The 16,786-nt window shown below is 42.3% G+C and overlaps 1 protein-coding gene across 1 annotated transcript in view; it reads right to left on the bottom strand.

Moving 5' to 3' along the window:
- LOC136872025 (facilitated trehalose transporter Tret1-like) overlaps positions 1 to 5,777 on the bottom strand; it is a 90,645-nt gene extending 84,868 nt beyond the window's left edge. The window contains exon 1 of the mRNA XM_068227520.1: positions 5,727 to 5,777. The gene's annotated coding sequence lies outside the window, so the exon portion shown is untranslated. The remainder of the gene's footprint in view (positions 1 to 5,726) is intronic.
- Positions 5,778 to 16,786: the final 11,009 nt, after the last annotated feature.

The raw sequence follows: 16,786 nt of genomic DNA, 5'->3' as shown, positions 1-16,786 counted from the left end.
TTCAGCTGGTTCCTCCTTGATTATAATCAACCTATCAACATCTTGGAAATATTGTGTCTAGCCAATTAAAATCGGGAGTATGTATAGGAATCCAGCCTATCAATAAAGAGGTCTGGAATCTTCCACTTAATGTATTATAAAAGCAGGACATTTGATCCGGTGATTGTGAGGGCGACGTGTCCGAGGGGAGGCTGGGGCGAGGCCTGCGTGAGGGAAGTTCAGCGACTCAAGGTAATGGCAGAATTTACCTAGACAAGTGACAGCTTCTGCAGATAGTTTGAGGGGAATGTTTCAAAATCTTTTTATTTAATGCAATTTTATAAACTGGTTGTTTTGAATGTAGAATTTTCCGCAAGTCTGAGGACTCGGGTTCTATTTCCTACTAGGAAATATGTAATGTAAGGGAACAAAGAGTGATGACCCTCTGTCGTTTCCCATTCAACCTTGCATTGGGTTACTAAAGTTTTCAATCTCTGATTATCTTAAATCTTGTGTTGGTATTAATGTTTCCTCTTTAGTCACCCCGGCGTAGTAGCCTATAGGATTAGCCTCTGTATGTCCGACTCGTTGGCTGAATGGTCAGCGAACTGGCCTTCGGTTCAGAGGGTCCTGGGTTCGATTCCTCGCCGGGTCGGGAGATTTTAATCTTGATTGGTTAATTCCGATGGTCCGGGGGCTGGGTGTTTGTGCTGTCCTCAACATCCCTGCAACTCACACACCACACATAACACCATCCTCCACCACAATAACACGCAGTTACCTACACATGGCAGATGCCGCCCACCCTCATCGGAGGGTCTGCCTTACAAGGGCTGCACTCGGCTAGAAATAGCCACACGAAATTATTATTAGCCTCTGTATCTGCAAGCCGTAAGTCCACTTAGGGTTTTAACAATTTCTAGAAAGAGTGCAGGTGTTTGGTCTCCTTGCATTTTGTTTATGGCCGGTTATGTACAGCCTTTGCTTTTTACTATTAAAGTCAGGTAGTATGGGAAATTACGCCTCTCTGTTTCCTGCATTATCCTTAGGGTACCTGTTTCTTCGATTTTGGTCCCATTTTTGGAACAGTGATCAAATGCTAGTGTGGAAAAAATGATGAAAAGTTTGAAGTAAAAATGAAATGGCGTATGGCTTTTAGTGCCGGGAGTGTCCGAGGACATGTTCGGCTCGCCAGGTGCAGGTCTTTGGATTTGACTCCTGTAGGCGACCTGCGCGTCGTGATGAGGATGAAATGATGATGAAGATGACACATACACCCAGCCCCACTGCCAGCGAAATTAACCAATCAAGGTTAAAATTCCCGACCCTATCGGGAATCGAACCCGGGACACCTGTAACCAAAGGCCAGCACGCTAACCGTTTAGCCATGGAGCCGGACAGTTTGAAGTGATGTCACCCGATGTGATCTAGTGTAATTTCTGTATAGCCAAGGAAAATTTGTATACCACCATTTCTCCTACCCTATCGGTAAAATGGAGAAAATGTTTCCGACCAACGAGACTTGAATTTGATAACCACGGAGTAGGACCTTATAATAATAATAATAATAATAATAATAATAATAATAATAATAATAATAATAATAATAATAATAATAATACATTTTGCATTCCAAATACTGCATATCGCACCCCAGCAAGAATAGCGGCACAACTCAAGAAATGTCATTTTTTAGTTATGGCATGCACCATGTGTAAATGTAATCAGTCTTTCGATCTAGAAGAATATCATAAATGTAAATTCTTTCTTTCTCACAAAAATCACAAATGACTATACACCACTTCAGCATATTGAACATCGTCAGTCAAGAATATTGACATTCCTTAGTTGTGATTTACTTCATTGAAACACTCTGTGAAAATGTGATGTAATATTTGCTAAATTTTGTCATATGGAAATAGTCTAAGTCCGCCTCTGGAATGTAGTGGTTAGTGTGATTAGCTGCCACCCCCGGAGGCCCTGGTTCGATTCCGGGCTCTGCCACGAAATTTGAAAACTTGGTTCACTCAGCCTCGGGAGGTCAACTGAGTAGAGAAGGGTTCGACTCTCTCCTCAGCCATCCTCGAAGTGGTTTTCCGTGGTTTCCCACTTTTCCTCCAGGCAACAAATGCCGGGATGGTACCTAACATAAGGCCACGGCCAATTCCTTCCTTCTTCCTAGTCTATCCCTTCCAATCCCCCTAGAAGGTCCCTATTGAGCATAGCAGGCGAGGCTGCCTGGGCGATGTACTGGCCCTTCTGCCCAGTTGTATCCGTGACCAAATGTCTCACGCTCCAGGGCACTGTCCTTGAGGCGGTGGAGGGGGGATCCCTCGCTAAGTCACAGGGTGAAACCAACCCTGTACGGTAAACTGAATAAGAAAGAAAGAAAGAAAGAAAGAAAGAAAGAAAGAAAGAAAGAAAGAAAGAAAGAAAGAAAGAAAGAAAGAAAGAAAGAAAGAAAGAAAGAAAGAAATAGTCTGATAAAATGTTATCCTTGATTTGATATGGTGTTCTAAACTTTTACATTTACTTTCTCAATAGGATTTAATTTTGAATAGTGTTACTATGTACCTCTGAGTGCTGAAAGTATAAACACGACTTCTTGTACTTTATATGTTTAATGAACATCTGGTGTACAGATAATAACGAACTAGACGTTGAATTCGTGCTTGGACTAGTTGCTAAGTAACTGCAATCAAAGGATGTACCGGCTCTTGATATTGACCTTCAAGAACACAATGCTGTTGTTTGGGTCACCAGCACACAGATTGCCTTGATGCAGCTCTTTCACAGACAAACTAAGGAATACTAGTATAGTTTGTGAATAAACGACTGTAAATTTTGAAAAATTGGTGATTTCACCATAAAAATATCTGAAAGAGCTCTCTGAGCACGACATGATACGACCATAACGGTTGTAGTACGACCAATACAGACAAAGTTACGCCGGGTCGAATACGAGTATGCGAATATTTCTAAATTTGTTTCATATCGACTTCTGAACGTTAATTAGGATCTATGATGAACACAGAACCTTAGCCCGACATGACGGTGTCATTGTTGTGCACTGGGCATACTTGAGGAGTCGCTATTTCCACTATAAAAAATTATGCCGCCTGTGTGGTGAAGTGGTTACTGTGATTAGCTGCCACCCCTGAGGCCCGGGTTCGATTCTCGGCTCTGCCACGAAATTTGAAAAGTGGTACGATGGATTGAACGGGGTCCACTCAGCCTCGGGATGTCAACGGAGTAGAGGTGGGTTCGATTCCCACCTCAGCCATCCTGGAAGTGGTTTACCGTGGTTTCCCACTTCGCCTCCAGGCAAAGGCCACGACCGCTTACTTCCCTCTTCCTTGTCTATCCCTTCCAACCTTCCCATCCCCCACCAAGGACCCTGTTCAACATAGCAGGTGAGGCCGCCTGGGCGAGGTACTGGTCATCCTTCCCAGTTGAATCCCCAACCCTATGTCACACGCTCCAGGACACTGCCTTTGATGCGATGAGATCCCTCGCTGAGTCCGAGGTAAAAACCAACCCTGGAGGGTAAGCAGATTAAGAAGAAGTAGAAGAAGAAGAACAAGTGTGGGAAAATGCAAGAAACGACACATGGACGACATAAAAGACACATGGAACGTGATCATGAGCGGGTAGGATACAACTTGGAATTTAATTACTGTACATCGTTCTTGGTTTGGATTGCTCGTAGCTTTCGATAGCATTCAACTACTGTATCACTCATACCCATGAGACTCAGACACGGATACTATGACAATCATCTCTACCGTATAAAAGTGTTGAACACTCCCACGTGTAAATATGATCCTCCATGTGTCGCAGATTTGAACCACGTTGTATTTGTTTCTTCAAAGAACAGATGCATGCTCCCAAAATTGACTAAATTGGAACTCCATTTCCAACCAGCGTGCCAGTTCTTCTTTCTCCTGTCAACCAGAGAGTATATGCTATTTCAGCCGAATTTCTCAAAAATAGTTATTTAAACATATAAATGTCCGCCTCCGTGTTGTAGTGGTTAGTGTGATTAGCTGCCACCCCCGGAGGCCCGGGTTCGATTCCCGGCTCTGCCACGAAATTTGAAAAGTGGTACGAGGGCTGGAACGGGGTCCACTCAGCCTCTGAAGGTCAACTGAGTAGAGGGGGGTTCGATTCCCACCTCAGCCATCCTCGAAGTGGTTTTCCGTGGTTTCCCCACTTCTCCTCCAGGCAAATGCCGGGATGGTACCTAACTTAAGGCCACGGCCGCTTCCTTCCCTCTTCCTTGTCCATTCCTTCCAATCTTCCCATGCCCTCACAAGGCCCCTGTTCAGCATAGCAGGTGAGGCCGCCTGGGCGAGGTACTGGTCATCCTCCACAGTTGTATTCCCAGACCCAGAGTCTGAAACTCCAGGACACTGCCCTCGAGGCGGTAGAGGTGGGATCCCTCGCTGAGTCCGAGGGAAAAACCGACCCTGGAGGGTAAAGAGATTAAGAAGAAGGAGAGGAAATATATAATTTGTGCCTTTTTACCTCTCTTATTTAATCAAAAATTTGTATTGATTTTAGTCACGTTCAGAAAGAAGAAAAGAGTGCAAATCATGAATTTTGAATGTCAGAACATCCAGAGAGTGTGTGTGGTGAAAGAGACTGTCTCAGGTTATACTTTCTGTCTGCGATTTCTGTCATTCCTTTCCTGTGTCTGTCATATGTATACATTTGTGTGACCTGTCCATTTTAATGGCTGTATGGCTAATGGAACCATGAACTAAACAAGATTTTAAAACAATACTGCAATGCATGTGGACGAAATGCCGATTAAATAGCACCTTCTGAACAGACATTTCTCAGTTAGGGCACAAGATGTTGAAAATTATGAAATATATTGAAGCGTAGCCTATACTTGGTCTATAGGGCCTATAATTTAGTTAGCAGACCAGCCAGATAAGTTAGTTCGCAATAAACAATAACATCTTCTTGTATCGCTTTTCACACACTTGTGGGGTCACGGGTGCGAACTGTGTCGCAGATGTGGAATAGGCCCTGTTTTACGGCCGGATTCCCTTCCTCACGCCAACATTATATGGAGGTATATAGTCACTATTGCATGTTTCTGTAGTAGTTTGTAGTGTAGTATGCTGTTTGAATATGAAGAGGAAAGTGTTGGGACAAACACAAACACCTAGTCTCCAAGACAGAAAATTAATCAGACGCGATTAAAATCCCCGACCCGGTCGGGAATCAAACTCGGGACCCTCTAAACCGAAGGCTTCAACGCTGACCATTCAGCCAAAAAGTCGGACAACAATAACATAACAGCCTTAAAGATGAAATCTCCTAATCAGCTTCTATTTTATCATTTTATTTATTTGACGTTATAATTGTGCACTGAGATGCCATTCCTTTCCGACTGCAGTTATCCCCGCCCACTTGTATATAAATTGACTGTCTTATGTGCCTTCCATATCACCCAGTTAGAGTAGCACCGGGTGATGTCACAAAAACCAAGAGGGACAATTCCCAACTCCTCCTTCCCCCTCCGTATTTTGTTTCCTCACACGATTAAACAGTTCTCCCTCCCCTCATCATGAACAATGACAACAACAACAACAACAACAACAACGAAGAATCCTGAGGGAGGTCGTGAAATATATTGAACTTAAGGCCAACGATTTACACATCGATTCTTTTAACAACGCTAAATCTCACTACTCGGTAACATACGACGTGAATTTCGTTCAGTTTGTACTAACCTGTTTTCTTGCAGCTGTGCGATTTCTCCAATGCCTCTGGTTGCAAGGCGGTTTGACAACTGCGAGGCAGCTCGCTCCAATCACTGACCTTCCAGACTGTTGCCCCACTCCCAAGACTTCATTACAACCTACTCACTAGTCTGAGCAGAGACTTCCTTCGAATGAATGATTAAAGAAATGTTAATCCTGTGGCAAGCCCCGAGTATAGCACAAAGAAGACCTGATAACCACAAAAATAAAATATTTGATTAAGGACGGCTTGTATAAAATACCTAAATACGCTGTTCGAGGTACGATCTGTCAATTCAAATAAACAAGGAAGTTCTGCCACGCTTTTACTGCTCACAACAAGGAAAGCTAATAGTTGTTTGCTAGTTGCAAGCCAATGTTTATCAATAATAATAATAATAATAATAATAATAATAATAATAATAATAATAATAATAATAATAATAATAATAATAATTTTAACCATCATTGGCTAATTTCGCTGGCACGGGGGGTGGGTGTATGTGTCGTCTTCATCATTATTTCAACCTCATCACGACGCACAGGCCACCTACGGGCGTCAAAAAGACCTGAACCTGGCGTGCCGAACATATCCTCGGACACTCCCGGCACTAAAACCCATACGCCATTTCATTTCTTAATAATAATAATAATAATAATAATAATAATAATAATAATAATAATAATAATAATAATAATAATAATAATGTCTGCCTCTGTGGTGTAGGGGTTAGTGTGATTCGCTGCCACCCCCGGAGACTCGCGTTCCATTCACGGCTCTGCCACGAAATTTGAAAAGTGCTAGCCTACGAGGGCTGGAACGGCGTCCACTCACCCTCGGGAGGTCAACTCAGTAGAGCCGAGTTCAATTACCACCTCACCGGGCGAGTTGTTGTGGTTAGAGGCGCGTGGCTGTGGGCTTGCATCCAGGAGATAGTGGGTTCGAATCCCACTGTCGGCAGCCCTGAAGATGGTTTCTCGTGGTTTCCCATTTCCTCACCAAGCAAATGCTGAGACTGTGCCTTAATTAAGGCCACAGCCGCTTCTTTCCAACTCCTAGGCCTTTCCTATCCCATCGTGGCCATAAGACCTATCTGTGTCGATGCTACGTAAAGCCACTAGCAAAAAAAAAAATATTCCCACCTCAGACATCCTCGAAGTGTTTTCCGTGGTTTCAACTTTTCCTCCAGGAAAACGCCGGGATCGTGCCTAACTTTAGACCACGGTCGTTCCCTTCCCTCTTCCTTGTCTATCCCTTCCTATCCCACCACAAGGACCCTGTTCAGCATAGCAGGTGAGTCCACCTAAGCGAGGTATTTGTCCTCATTCCCAGTTGTATCCCCGACCCAAAGTCTCACGCTGCAGGACAATGTCCTTGAGGCGGTAGAGGTGGGATCGCTCGCTGATTCCGAAGGAAGGAAGCAGCCGTGGCCTAAATTTAGGTACTATCCCGGCATTTGCCTGGAGGAGAAGTGGAAAACCTCGGAAAAACACTTTGAGGTGGGATTCGAACCCACCTTTACTCAGTTGTCCTCCCGAAGCTGAGTTGACTTCGTTCCGGTCTTCATGCCACTTTCCAAATTTCGTGGCAGAGCCAGGAGTCGAACCCGGGCCTCCAGGGGTGGCAGCTAATCACGCTAACCACTACACCACAGAGATGGATAATAATAATAATAATAATAATAATAATAATAATAATAATATCCGACTCCATAGTTGAATGGTTAGCATGGTGGCCTTGTGTTCAAGCGGTCCCAGGTTTGATTCCCAGCCAGGTCAATGATTTAAGCTTTCGTTAGTTAATTTCTCTGGCTCGGCGCTGGATTTTTGTGCCTTCTTCAACATTACAATTCATCTTATTCAGGACGCCATCCTCATAGAAAGAAGCGCAGGTTGCCTATAGGGTGTCAATTCGAAAGACCTGTACCAGGCATCTGCGGACGCCACACGCCATTAGTAATAGCACAGGTCAACTGAGTGCCTCAGACATAAAAACGTTGCCTTCTGACCCCAGGTTGGTGAGGTTGATCCCCGCTCAATACGGTGGTATTTGAAGGTGCTCAAATATGCCATCCTCTTGTCCGTAGATTTACGGGCACATAAAAGGACTCCGACCGGACGAAATTCCGGTACCTCGCTGCCTTCAGCAACCGTAAAGATAATTATATGGACGTAAAACTAATAATAATAATAATAATAATAATAATAATAATAATAATAATAATAATAATAATAATAATAATAATTAGGAAATTTCGTAGATTGCGGAGGGGTAAGAAGGTGCAAGCATTAATGGGTGCAGAGAGAAACGATGAGAGCATAATTTAAAACTCAAAGTTTTGAAATTTTATTTCTTTCCTTTCTCTTTTATTCTTTGACTTTACACGTTTATGAAAAGCAACAACAATTCATGAGCTCGACGGATCAGTTAACAGGAATGACCAAACCTCAACTCCAAAAAAATTTGCAGAATGAGCTTGTAGCTCCAAAGTTTCCCTATTCCAAAGAGATTGAACTCCAAAACTTACTACCACCTAGCCTCTTCAGGGCACAATTTTCTAATCCAAACACTAGATAAATATAGAAAACAGAGTTCACTGTCTTTTATGTTCGACAGTCTGATCCACAATACACTATGAGTAAGTAGAAATTAAACAGAGACAATAAGTGCCCATTCTAAGTGGCCTTAGTGGTCAAAAGGAAAGGTATATGAAGTCGGCCATAAACAAAATGTTAGGAAGCGAAACACTCGCACTCCTTTTGAAATATACTCTGAAACACTTAAAATCCTATATGGGCTTATAACCCTAAGTTACAGAGGCTAAGCCTATACTACTATAACCTTCCAATGGATTCCGGATCGAAAATTTAGGAATCATTGAAGTTTATGGTAAAGAAGAAATCTACGAAAATCACATAATGGTATACGTCCAGACACACTAGTACAGGGCCATCCAAACAGCGCTCCCCGAGCGCTAGCGCTCTGGCCGCGCTCCAAGCCAGTGCTCCGAGCGCTTTGGGGAAGGTGGTGGTGGGAGAAGCTTGGCTGGCTGAGTGAGCGGTCTCCCCGCCGCGCCGAAGAGAGCAGTCGATCTGTCAGTCGTAGTCTAGTCTACAGTGACTCTATACATATAGTGTAGTGTCACTGTAGTCTAGTACAATGCGCTTTGTTAACAGCGTGTAACTAAATAACTAAATCAGTTTCGCAGTTGTCATGGCTGAACATCATACAAAAAAAAAGGAGTGGTGAAGCAGCAGACTTCAAAGCAGAATGGGAAATTTCATTTTTCTGTACAGCTTATAAAGGGCATGCCAAATTTTTAGTGTGCACAATATGGAACGGCACTCCAGTGCCAACCACAGGGATGATTACGGTGATTTGACAGACGCCAGTCGCCAATCGAAGTTGGAAGAATTGAAAGAAAATTTCAAGCAGCACTGTTCTGTAAATATTATTGTTTTAATTTTTAAATGCTTGTTTGCAAACGGGAATGAAGAAATGATTGAATTATCTGAAAAATACTAAAATTGTGACTTGCCGTATTTTTGTCTGACAGATGATTGAGGAGAGCGAGGTTGGTGGACCCATTTTACGAACAAGCCACAAATGTTCGCCGCGAATTGCCGAAGTTGGGAAACCCTTCACGGAAGGGAATGTAATCAAGGAGTGCCTAATGAATGCGGCGGCATGTATTTGTCCTATGGAGGTAGTTGAGAAATTTGATAAAATCTCTCTTTCTCCACAAACTGTGGCTTGCAAAATAGACGACATGGCCGTTGATATGGAACAGCAATTAATGGAGAAGGCAGCAAATTTTGTATCATTTTCCATCGTCCTCGACGAATCAACCGACATTGCGGACAAAGCTCAGCTCGTTATTTTCATTTGAGGGGTGGATGACGATCTTCGGGTTACCGAGGATTTCCTAGACTTGGTAGCTCTCAAAGACACCACTATCGGTTTCGATATTTTCCAAACAGTGGAGGGTGTTTTTGAGTCAATGGGATTAAAATGGGAGGGGTTGACGAGTGTAACGACGGATGGAGCTCCTGCTTTACGTGGTCTACGCATGGGGTTCCTCAGCTATGAAAAATTAAACCTGGCTGAGAGCAGTAGTACCCTAATGGCGGCGATCCAGTGCTTTATACACCAGGAGGCAATCTGTGCAAAAGTCGCCAAACTTAAAGACAAAATGGGAACAGTTGTGCGAATGGTAAATTTTCTTCGCTCCCATGAACTCACGCACCGTCAATTGAAAGAGTACTGGCGAGTTGGCCGTGCGGTTAGGGGCGCGCAGCTGTGAGCTCGCAATCGCGAGACAATGGGTTCGAATCCCACTGTCGGCAGCCCTAAAGATGGTTTTTGTGGTTTCCCGTTTTCACACCAGGCAAATGCTGGGGTTGTACCTTAATTATACCTTAATTAAGGCCACGGCCGCTTCCATCCCATTCCTGGGCCTTTCTTGTTCCATTGTCGCCATAAGACCTATCTGTGTCGGTGCGACGTAAAGCAAGTAACAAAAGAAAAAATCAGAGTTCTTGGATGACATCGAAACGGAGTATCCGGATATCCCGTACCATGCACAAGTAAGATGGCTGAGCCACGCGAAGTACTTCATCGAGCTTTTTGCTTGCGGAATGCAATAGATACCAGATACCTTTTATGACATGAAAGGGTGGCCCGTTCTTCTTTTGCGTGATCCTAAGTGGGTGGTGGACTTGGCCCCCTTAAGTGACTTTACTGCCCATCTGAATAATTTGAACACTTCGCTTTCAGGGCGACAAGCACATTATCTCCGATTTGGTGGAAAAAATTCAAGCGTTCGAAAGAAAATTGATTTTGTGGGAAAACCAGTTGTGTGCAAGGAACACAGGACATTTTCCATTGCTTGAAACAGTGAAATACGGTGTCGACTTTGATGAGTATTTGCAGGTAATTCGCCAATTACAAAAAGAGTTTGAAAAGAGAATACAGAACTCCAAGCGGTGTTAGATGTATTTGTTCGACCATTTTCTCTTAGTGCAGACAGTGCTCCACAGCTATTTCAATTAGAGTTGCTTAAACTACAGTGCAATGTTAGTCTTAAAGACCGCTTTGTAATGTCACGAAGTTTAGAAGACTTTTGCAGCGGCTTTCCGCAAGAAGAATACCCCCTTTTGTATAAACATGCATGTAAAGTTCTGTCAATGTTCGGCTCAACGTGCATTTTTGAGTGTTCCTTTCGGTTCTTAAATTTACCAAAAGTAAACATCGTGCAACGGTAAGTGATAGAAACTTGCGCAATTGTTTAAGAATAGCTGTGTCCAGATACATTGTAGGCCTACTCAATTTGGAGATGATTGTTTGCTCCAAAAGTAAAAGCTCGTGAAAACGACTGACCAAAAGTCACTCAATGTCTGTACTATCTGTTCATATCGGTAAAACTTTGTTGAATTTTCCTCGCAGATATGTTCAAATTTCAGTTTTGAATAAATCACATTACTGTATTCTTTACTTAGCACTTGATTTCGTTTCCTGCATATTCCATACATCGGAGTACCTTTCGATTTGTAGATGCGGTATATTTTTACGGCAAAATAGCCCTATCAATATGATGTCAACAAACCCACAAAAGCCGTCGGACGCAAGACTGTACGTACGTATCTGGTCAGCGCGGTCCGAACATCGTCTGTCTCAGGTCTCCTCGCTGCCACACTGTAGTGGTGGTACGGGAAGGAGCGCTAGTCTGACTGCCCAGTGCTCCCCGAGCGCGGGCGCGCTCTCGGAGCGCAATGGCTGGATGGCCCTGCACTAGTAAGTCGAGAGAACTCGCTCAATCGAATAATAAATGGGACAGAATTTTGGAGATATAGATAAATTCATAAGCTCAGAACCTCGTGGTATACATATAATTCATGTCCAAAAAGTAATGTTTGTGTAAGCAAATACTACTACATGAAATATCATAGCTCAACGGAAGAGTAAAGTAAATATCTATGTGACGCCTAATTTCGATAACAAGATATACGATGGAGGTCATGGAATGGATTGAATGATGCTGGCTAAGTTCGGTTTTATCTACGTGGGTTATATGACGAAACGGGAATGCCCTGTCAGCATTCGCCGTTCATGAATTTCTTGAGGAGAACGCGCTAACACCCGACTGTGTGGATTTAAAACGAGCGCCGAGCGCGCAGGCATTATGAGTGACAGCGAGCAAGTGATCGCTCGCTGCAGAGTACCAGCCAAGGCCAAGTGACGTCACGATCGGATGTTCCATTCGCTCCGATGTCATTATATCACGAACGGGATGTCAGATCGTGATTTTAAAAACGTCACCTTGTAGATCTGGATAACAAATTCTATTGCCCAAAATTTCATGAAAATCGGCGGAAGGATGGCCGAGTTATAACATTTTAAAGAAGCTCATATTTTCAGTCTGGCCGTCCGACCTAGGGCAATATAAGGAGCTCGCCGGCCCCGTAGTAGACAGTGTGTGTGTGATTTCATCGTGTACCAGCTGCCACGCCGTGCGAGCCGGCTGCGGTAGTACAGTCTGTTACTCTGTCCGGCTAAGGACCGGTGATAAAAATACGCGATAAAAGTGTCGAACATATTCTCATCGGACTCTAACTTCGCGTGCAAGCAGAAAACTTATTCATTTGAAATGTCGATCTGTCGATCTGATCAACATTATTTTCGTCTTGTGAATTTCGTATTGCAGAGACTATACAGTTATCGCTGTCTGGTAGGTATTTTGAAAATGTGCCGTTATAAGAGTGTGAATGACTTAGTGCGTAAAGACTGTGCCTTAGTGAAATACTAGCTGATGTACCCGTGCTTCGCTACGGGGATCTCAGAAAGACTGAATTTGTGGTTTTCCTAACTGAAGTCAACATAGGTCATTACAAAAACGTCAGTAGGAATGTAGAGATTAATAGCAATGTTATCACATAAAGTACTCTATCAAATGAAAAACGACATATTTTCTCACTTTTAACGTGAACACTTCTCTGCTATTATTCCGTTAAATATGCACACTTCTCATTCCAATCAGTGCCTCAGAGTAGGCATTGAATAGCTCGAATGCTATGAACCAGAGTGTTTACATACCTTTAGCATCGGAAAATTTATGAAACAGAGGAATGGCATGCTAAAGAAGAAAGTTACCTAACTCCCCAGGTACTTCTCGCCAGTATTTAGGCAGACTGTTCCACTTGTACGACTGGGTGAGTTGGCTGTGTGGTTAGGGGCACGCAGCTGTGAGCTTGCATCCGGGAGGTAGTGGATTCGAACCCCATTATCGGCAGCCCTGAAGATGTTATTCCGTGGATTCCCATTTTCACACCAGGCATATGATGGGGCTGTACCTTAATTAAGACCAGGGCCACTTCCTTCACACTCATAGCCCTTTCCTATCCCATCGTCACTATAAGACCTAACTGTGACGGTGCGACGTAAGGCAAATGTTAAAAAAAATACTCGGTACGCAGCAGTAATCCTATCTATTGGAAATGAAATGGCGTATGGCTTTTAGTGCCGCTAATGTCCGAGGACATGTTCGCCTCGCCAGGTTCAGGTCTTTTGACTTGACGTCAGTAAGCGACCTGCGTGTCGTGATGAGGATGAAATGATGATAAAGACGACACATGCACCCATCCCCCGTGCCAGAGTAATTAACCAATGATGGTTAAAATTCCCGACCCTGCCGGGAATCGAACCCAGGACCCCTATGACCAAAGGCCAGCACGCTAACTATTTAGCAATGGAGCCGGACAATATCTATCGGAGATGAGTGGAAACAGAAGACAAAGCACATCACAACAAACAATGGTCAATGTACTGTTATTGTTGATCAATTTTATTGAGCTTTCTGCATTATAGTTCTTCACATTTAGTTTTCTTTAGACTCTGTGATATTAGGGCGTCTTATAAAATTATTTATAGCGTAGACTATAGTTCCTTATTCTCCGACTTTACATACCGATTTTCATTAAATCCTGTTTACCCATTTTCTCGTGACTCGGCTCTGATAAGGACTTAGTAACAAAAATCCAAATTCATGAATGTCTCTGATCATAGCCGGTATGGTAACAATGTATAAGACATAAATAATCGGAAATATAATACTACATATCTTACGTAGTATTTATCGATACGACCACTAGTAAAATTATTTGGGAATTACATTCTAGGCCTACCCCTAAACTACCATTTCGTTCAGCGTGAATGTAGTTATTTATGGCCTGGATTATAGCGACTTATTTCCCGACTTTGCATACCGATTTTCATTGAGATAGGACCACTAATAACATAAATATTTGAGAATTCCATTGTAGGCCTTCCCCTAAACTATCATTTTTCTCAGCGTGAATACAATTAGTTATGACCTAGATTGTAGAGACTTATTCCTCGACTTCCCCTACCGATTTTCGTTAAGATACGACCATTAATAACAAATATTTGAGAATCAAATTTTAGACCTTCCTCTAAACTACCATTTCACTCAGCGTGAGTAAAATTATTTATAGCTCAGGTTATAGCGATTTATTTCCCGACTTTGTATACCGATTTTCATTAAATTATCTTCAGCCGTTTTCTCATGATGCGTGTACAGACAGACAGACAGACAGACAGACAGAAATTACGGAAAAGTAAAAAGTGCATTTCCTTGTTACTGTGGGCACGGCTGATACAGAAATACCATCCGTTTGAAATTCTGAGCAATGCACAGACAAAACTCTCATTTTTATATATATAGATTGTTTTTCGAGAGACTGTGTTATTTCGTGAAAACTGTGCCCTGGTGAAAGTACGTTTATTTTCAAAGGACTGTGTTAATTCGCGTCGTAAAGGACAGTGCAAACCTTTATTTTCAAAAGACTTTTAATTCACTTCGTGAAAGACTGTGCTAACATTTCTTTTCATAAGACTGTGTTAATTCACTTCGTGAAATACTGTGTCTACATTTATTGTCGAGAGATTGTGTTAAGCTACTTGTAAAAACAGTGCCCCAATGGAGAATTTATTCCTGAGTGACTCTGTGATTTTTGTTATTAAGACTGTGTCTTAATGAAACTTGGTTCTTTTTCGCGAGACCGCGTGTTAAGAACCATAAACTGTTTCTTTACTGTCTTCATAGAAACTTTAATATATTTCCACGCGCGCGCGCGCGCGCGCGTGTGTGTGTGTGTGTGTGTGCTAGATCATTGCATTTGCTTCTCCGAACTCATTACAAACAGTACTGTACGAAAGACTGTGTCCGTAGTACACAATTTATTCCTCTTCTTCACACTGAGGTTAAGGAAGTTGTATACAGTTAAATCTCAGAAAGTTCCAGATTATTTTTTCGTTGCCTATCACTTCGAGTTCGCCAGTGACTATTTCATGAACAGTGTTAATTTCTATTATTTTCGCAGAACTGTGATTTTGAATCCATTTTTTCAAAGTAATGTGCGTCCAACACCATTTACAGTGGAACTTGTTCAGTTAATAAACAGTGTCTCGCCACAACTTGCAGTGCAGTGCGGTAGAGAAGTGTCGTATCAGATTCTTTAAATGTTCTGTACGAACCTCTTACATTTCTCTACTCCCTTCATGGGACTTTAGTGGAATACAAAGCTAATCAATTATTCCACGATGCACTATCACCAGACGATCGACCCCAGGTTCGAGTCTCCTTTAACATCGAGGGTCGACAACCACCGTGGGATGACGTGGTACCTTGGTGGGAAGTGAGGAGTTCAGCGACGTGGGACGACGCCGACGCCGGGGTCGACGCCCTCTCCACATCTTTCAGGACACTCAAACCATTCCTTTGTAAAGGTGATATAATTTCTATGTTTTCTTGAATAAACTGCAAGTTCTACTTTAAAAAATACTCATTGCACCACGCTTCTCTCTTATACACTCTGAGCATGGACCGTACACGCCCTGGCGTCAATCCATGCTCTCCACTAAGCTAAAGTACGGGCGTTCCTGTTTCAGAGAGAAGGTAGTGTGAAGAAAGTGAAACCCATGGCGTTGGGGTCTGATTAAAGAGAGTACAAAGCGACAATACTTAACTCTAATGAGAGCAGTGATATTTTTACTTTCAAGTTCAGACGGAATTGAATACTATAAACTTTAACTTCAGTTCAGTGAATACTTTAAACTTTACAACAAGTTCAGTTTAATGACTTTGATAAATTCTTGAACTCATGGCACAAGTGATTTTTTTTCCCTTGTACTTAAACTTTTCAGGCACAATATTCGATTTTATGCACAGTCTCATATACGTGCTTAATGTTTGTGTTAGTGAACTCTTGAACTTTACCATTGGACAATAATTGTGACTTTACGTGTAAACTGAATGATTGTATTTTCTGCATATTTTTTGAAAATATTGATATTAATATGGAGAATATAATAGCTGCTATTGAGGCTTTAAACGTCAGTCTAAATGACAGGATTACAGAAAGTAATACTAATCTAGGGGGTAGGATTGCTGAATCAAATGCTACTTTAGGGGCTCAACTTAAAGAATCTAATGCTGCATCAGGAAGTCGTATTGATGCTACTAATAATACTTTAGGGACTCAACTTATAGAAGCTAATGAGGCCACTTATGCTGGTATAGATCAGCTTAGGGAGGCTAATGAGGCAACTAACCGCGATATCACTCAGCTTAGGGAGGCTGATGAGGCTAGCCTTGCAAAATTAACAGAATCTGTTGATAAAACGTTTGCAGAAGTAAATAATAATTTGGAACGTAGACTCAATAATGCAGGTGCCGAAATTGAGAAACGATTTAAGGAGTCTAACAAAAGAATGGATTCTACGGAGATAAATAAAAAATTAACACGTGACATAGAAGCCATTAAAGAAGACATCAAATCACAAGTAGCAGAGGACTTAAAAATTGCTTTTCCTTCTTCTCAGGAAGTCCTTAAAGAAGTAGAAAGTTTAAAGGAAGAATTTCAAGAGTCCCATGATCAATTATCACTTGCAAAAACCAAAATGGCTTCTATTCAAGACAAACTTCATGAATCTGTTAAGAATAATTTCGTGAAGTACGAAAGGAAATTACTCT

The sequence above is a fragment of the Anabrus simplex genome, chromosome 4 (assembly GCF_040414725.1).
Source record: "Anabrus simplex isolate iqAnaSimp1 chromosome 4, ASM4041472v1, whole genome shotgun sequence".
Taxonomy (NCBI): domain Eukaryota; kingdom Metazoa; phylum Arthropoda; class Insecta; order Orthoptera; family Tettigoniidae; genus Anabrus; species Anabrus simplex.
The sequence above is the reverse complement of the archived record's forward strand: the minus strand, read 5'-3'. Positions and strand labels throughout refer to the sequence as shown.